General features: G+C 44.0%; 1 protein-coding gene across 1 annotated transcript in view; it reads right to left on the minus strand.

Annotated features, from left to right (window-relative positions):
• The window catches only part of LOC134341996 (zinc finger protein 850-like), a 31,147-nt gene extending 24,838 nt beyond the window's left edge, over positions 1–6,309 (minus strand). The window contains exon 1 of the mRNA XM_063039930.1: positions 6,264–6,309. The gene's annotated coding sequence lies outside the window, so the exon portion shown is untranslated. The remainder of the gene's footprint in view (positions 1–6,263) is intronic.

The raw sequence follows: 6,309 nt of genomic DNA on the forward strand, positions 1-6,309 counted from the left end.
AAGCTGGAGAGATAAATCATCTTCTAACTGGGCACAGAGCTGGTATCTGGAATGACCATCAATTCCCTGATGCTCTTCCTGTCTATATAAGAATGGGGCCTTTCTGCCATCTCCAATTTGTGACATGGCTCAGTTTGACTCTCTCCATTGGTATTATTCCCTGTTCCTGCTGAGCAGCATGGGTGCCTGGCCCCATCATATCTGAAACACTCTCACACAAATAGTCTTTCTTGACGTGCAGCGAGGATTTTCTTTTATGTATTATTAACTTAAAGTGCTACAGTTTTAAGTTTTAATGCCATATAAAAAATTCCTTCTGAGATGAATGGTTGGTCCACACAGCTGTGAAAAGGACTTAGAGTGAATTTTTGTATTATTTCAGGTTCTTGTCACAGTCACAGAAAAGGACAACACAGAAACAGGCCCTTTTGTTTGTGCTGAACTATCTAAACTGCCCACTCCCATACCCCTACCATCCAGGCACCTACACAGACCTCTTAAATGTTGAAATTGAGCTCACATTCAGCACTTGTGCTGGCTGCTCATTCCACACCCGGATGACCGTCTGTGTGAAGAAGTTTCCCCTCATGTTCCCCTTAACGTTTCACCTTTTTACCCTTAATCCATGGCCTCTGGTTGTAGTCCCACCCGATCCCAGTGGAGTAAGTCAGCTTGCTTTTACCCTATCTATGCCCCTCTATCACAAACAAATCGCCCCTCAGTCTTCTACATTCCAAGGAATAAATTCCTGACCTGTTCAATCTTTACTGATAACCCAAGTCCTCCAGACCTGGCGACATCCTTGTGAATTTTCTCTGAACTCTTTCAACCTCTTTTACAACTTTCTTGTAGGTAGGTGACCAAAACTGTACACAATACTCCAAAGTAGGCCTCACAAATGTCTTCTACAAGTCAACATAACGTCCATCTATTGTTGTCAGTACTTTGGTTCATGAAGGCCAATGGGCCAAAATCTTTCTTTCGATCCCATCTATGACACCATTTTCAATAGACAATAGGTGCAGGAGTAGGCCATTCGGCTCTTCGAGCCGGTACCGCCATTCACTGTGATCATGGCTGATCATCCACAATCAGTACCCCGTTCCTGCCTTCTCCCCATATCCCTTGACTCCGCTATCATTAAGAGCTCTATCTAACTCTTTCTTGAAAGCATCCAGAGAATTGGCCTCGAGGCAGAGCATTTCACAGATCCACAACCCTCTGGGTGAAAAAGTTTTTCCTCAACTCCGTTTTAAGTGGCCTACCCTTTATTCTCAAATTGTGGCCTCTGGTTCTGGACTCCCCTAATATCAGTGAATTAAGGACTTGTATTCCCAGATCCCTTTCTTCTGCAAAACTCCTCAGTGCCCAACCAGTCACTGTGAAAGACCTACCTTGATAGGTCCTACCAAAGTGCAACACCTCACACTTGTCTGCATTAAATTCCATTTTCCATTTCTCAAACCATTTTCCCAGCTGGTCCAGATCACACTGCACGTCATGATATTCTTCCTCACTGACCACTACACCACCAACCTTGGTGTCATATAGAAATTTGCTGATCCAGTTAACCACACTATCATCCAGATTACTGATCTAGATGACAAACAACAACAGATCCAGCACCGATACCCGTGGCACACCACTAGTCACAGGCCTCCAGTCAGAGAGGCAACCATCTGCTACCACACACTGGCTTCTCCCAAAGACAGTGTCTCATCCAATTTACTATCTCCTCTTGAATGCTGAGTGACTGAACCTTCTTGACCAACCTCCCATATGAGACTTTGTCAAGTGCCTTGCTAAAGTCCATGTAGACAACATCCACTGCCTTGCCTTCATCCACTTTCCTGATAACTTCTTCGAGAGACTCTATAAGATTGGTTAGATATGACCTACCGTGCACAAAGCCATGCTGTCTATCCTTAAACAATCTACATCTATCCAAGTTCTTACAGTATATATCTGGCTCCTGCACACACATTCCAGTAACTTTCCCACTACTGATGTCAGGCTCACCAATGTACAATTTCTTAGTTTATTTTTAGAGCCTTTCTTGAACAGCAGAACAACAACATTAGCTGTCTTCCAATCTGCCAGTACCTCACCTGTCACTAAGGATGATTTAAATATCTGTGCTTGTGCCCCGACAATTTCTGCACTTGTCTGCTGCAGAGTCCCAGGGAACAACTTGTCAGGCCCTGGGGATTGATCCACGCTAACTTGCCTGAAGACAGCAAACACCTCCACCTCTGTAATCTGTACAGGGTCCAGGAAGTTGATGCTGCTTTGCCTCACTTCTATAGATTCTGTGTCCATCTCTTGAGTAAATATGGATGCAAAAATATCTCCCACATCTATTTTGTCTCCTCATATGGATCACCATTCTGATCTTGCAGGGGATTAATTTTTCCCTTGCAATCTTTTCGCACTTAACATACCTGCAGAATCCATGAGCATTCTCCTTCACTTTAGTCTGCTGGGGCAACCTCTTCACCTCTTTTATTTCTTTCATAAGTGTTCACTTGAATTTCATGTAACTCAACAGTACCCCATTTGTTCCAATCCACCTGTACCAGGCATGCGCCTCCTTTTTATTGATCTGGGTGATGAAAGCCAAAGGGGTGATGGATCTGCATCGTGGGAGGTGGGGGTGGGGGAGGGTTAAAATAAAGTTGCAGGGGGAATAGGAGCCTGAATAACAGAACAGAGAGTGGAGAGGTTGTGGAGACATTTGTTGTTCAGACCTCAGACAAACACAGGAATGAAAAGGTTGAGCATGGTGCAGTGAATATGCTGAGCCCTGTATATTTCAATACAGGGAGCAGCGTAGGAAAGGCGGATGTGTTCAGGGCATGGATCAACACCTGGAATTATGACACTAGGATCTGGCCACTGGGGACTGGGACAGGCTGCTTTCTGGCAAAGGTGTGCTTGGTAAATGGGAGGCCTTCAAAGCAAAATTTTGATAGTACAAAGCGGGTGTGTGTTTGTCAGAATAAAAGGTAAAGACAGAAACTGTAGGGAACCTTGGATTTCAAGAGATATCGAGACCCTGGTGAAGCACAAAATGGAGTTGGATAACGGGTATAAGCAGGCAGGTTGTTATGGAGTATAAGAAATGCAAGAGAATACATAAGAAATAAATCAGGATGGCTAAAAGAAGGCATGAGATTGCTCTCGCAGAAAAGCTGAAGGATAATTCTCAGGGATTCTAGAGATAGGTTACGAGCAAAAGGATTGCAAGTGACAAATTCGGTCCTCTGGAGGACCAGAATGGCAAACCACATGTGGAAGCAAAGCAGATGGGGGAGATCTTAAATACTTATTCAACTCTGTTTACTGCATCTGTATTTACTAAGGAAACTGGCATGAAGTCCATGGAATTAAGGGAAACAAGTAGTGAGATCATGGAAACTGTACAGATTGAAAAGGAGGAGGTGCTTGCTACCTTGAGGAAAATTAAAGTGGATAAATCCCCAGGACCTGACAGGGTGTTCCCTCGGACCTTGAAGGAGACTAGTGTTGAAAGTGCGGGGGCCCTGGCAGAAATATTTAAAATGTTGGTGTCTACGGGTGAGGTGCCGGAGGATTGGAGAGTGGCTCATGGTGTTCTGTTGTTTAAAAAAGGATCGAAAAGTAATCCAGGAAATTATAGGCCGGTAAGTTTGATGTTGTTAGTGGGTAAGTTATTGGAGGGAGTACTAAGAGACAGAATCTATAAGCATTTGGATAGACAGGGACTTATTAGGGACAGTCAACATGGCTTTGTGCGTGGTAGGTCATGTTTGACCTATCTATTGGAGTTTTTCGAGGAGGTTACCAGGAAAGTGGATGAAGGGAAGGCAGTGGATGTTGTCTACATGGACTTCAGTAAGGCCTTTGACAAGGTCCCGCATGGGAGGTTAGTTAGGAAAATTCAGTCGCTAGGTATACGTGGACAGGTGGTAAATTGGATTAGACATTGGCTCAATGGAAGAAGCCAAAGAGTGGTAGTAGAGAATTGCTTCTCAGAGTGAAGGCCTGTGACTAGTGGTGTGCCACAGGGATCAGTGCTGGGTCCATTGTTATTTGTCATCTATATCACTGATCTGGATGATAATGTGGTAAATTGGATCAGCAAATTTGTTGATGATACAAAGATTGGAGTTGTAGTAGACAGAGAGAAAGGTTTTCAGCACCTGCAGAGGGACTTGGACCAGCTGGAAAAATGGGCTGAAAAATGGCAGAAGGAGTTTAATACAGACAAGTGTGAGGTATTGCACTTTGGAAGGACAAACCAAGGTAGAACATACAGGGTAAATGGTAAGGCACTGAGGAGTGCAGTAGAACAGAGGGATCTGGGAATACAGATATAAATTCCCTAAAAGTGGCATCACAGGTAGATAGTGTCGTAAAGAGAGCTTTTAGTACATTGGCCTTTATTAATCAAAGTATTGAGTATAAGAGCTGGAATGTTATGATGAGGTTGTATAAGGCATTGGTGAGGCTGAATCTGGAGTATTGTGTTCAGTTTTGGTCACCTAATTACAGGAAGGATATTAATAAGGTTGAAAGAGTGCAGAGAAGGTTTACAAGGATGTTGCCGGGACTTGAGAAACTCAGTTACAGAGTGAGGTTGAATAGGTTAGGACTTTATTTCCTGGAGCGTAGAAAAATGAGGGAAGATTTGATAGAGGTATATAAAATTGTAATGGGTATAGATAGAGTGAATGCAAGCTGGCTTTTTCCACTGAGGCAAGGGGAGAAAAAAACCAGAGGACATGGGTTAAGGGTGAGGGGGGCAAAGTTTAAAGAGAACATTTGGGGTGGGCTTCTTCACACAAAGAGTGGTGGGAGTATGGAATGAGCTGCCAAACGAGGTGGTAAATGCAGGTTCTATTTTAACATTTAAGAATAAATTGGACAGATACATGGATCGGAGATGTATGGAGGGATATGGTCCGTGTGCAGGTCAGTGGGACTAGGCAGAAAATGGTTTGGCACAGCCAAGCAGGGCCAAAAGGCCTGTTTCTGTGCTGTAGTTTTTCTGTGGTTTCTACTCAGGAAATGGACAAAGAGTGTATGGGAGTGTGGAAAAGCAGCATTAAAATCATGGACCCTGTACAGATTAAAGAAGAGGAGATGTTTGTTATCCTGAGGCAGATTAGGCTGGATAAATCTCCAGGGCATGACAGGGTGCTCCCTCAGACCCTACGGTAGGCAAGTGCAGAAATTGTCAGGGGCCTAGCAGAGATAATTAAATCATCCTCAGTGACAGGAGAGTAATCAGAGGATTGTAGGATAGCCAAAGTTATTTCACTGTTCAGCATCGAACATAGAAATCTACAGCATATTCCAGGCCATTCAGCCCACAATGTTGTGCCAACCATGAAATTTACTCTAGAAACTGCCTGGAATTTCCCTAGCACATAGCCCTCTATTTTACTGAGCTCCATGTACCTGTCTAGGAGGCTGTTAAAAGACCCGATTGTATCTGCCTCGACCACCGCTGCTGGTAGTGCATTCCACACACCCACCACTCTCTGTGTAAAAAGACTTACCCCTGACATCCCCTCGGTACCTACTTCCACGCACTTTAAAACTATGCCCCTCGTGTTAGCCATTTCAGCCCTGGGAACAACTTCTGGCTATCCACACGATCAATGCCCCTCATCATCTTATCCATCTAAAAAAGGCTCTAAGCATAAACAAGGAAATTATACATTGCTTTGAGGATTTGTTGGAAGTATTCAAAATTATGAGGGTATAGATGGGGTAAATGCAAGCAGCTTTTTCCACTGATGTTGGGTGGGATGACAACCAGAGGTCATGGGTAAGTGACTTCCCCATTTATACAACACAATACAATACAGCACAATACAGGCCCTTCGGCCCACAATGCTGTGCCGAACATCACTTACTTTAGAAATTATCTGGAGTTCCCCATAGCCCTCTATTTTTCTACGCGCCATGTACCTATCCAGGAGCCTCTTAAAAGACCCTATTGTATCCGGCTTCATCACAGTCGCCGGCAGCCCATTCCACGCACTCACCACTCTGTGTAAAAAAAAACTCACCCCTTGAGGTGATATCACGTGTCAGGACGTGACTGGACAGAGTTCCCAGCATGCGCAGAAATGAAGAATGATCGAGAAGCGTGGCAGTGTAAACCGTGGTTTTGTTGCTGTTAAATTAAAGTTCAAGTCTGCCAGAATATGGTTTGTTATTAGTAACCCACCGTAAGTATAAAGAACACAACACCCCTGATATCTCCCTCGTACCTATTTCCAAGCACCTTAAAACTGTGCCCTCTCTGCAGATTTTCTC

The sequence above is a fragment of the Mobula hypostoma genome, unplaced genomic scaffold (assembly GCF_963921235.1).
Source record: "Mobula hypostoma unplaced genomic scaffold, sMobHyp1.1 scaffold_151, whole genome shotgun sequence".
NCBI classification, from domain to species: domain Eukaryota; kingdom Metazoa; phylum Chordata; class Chondrichthyes; order Myliobatiformes; family Myliobatidae; genus Mobula; species Mobula hypostoma.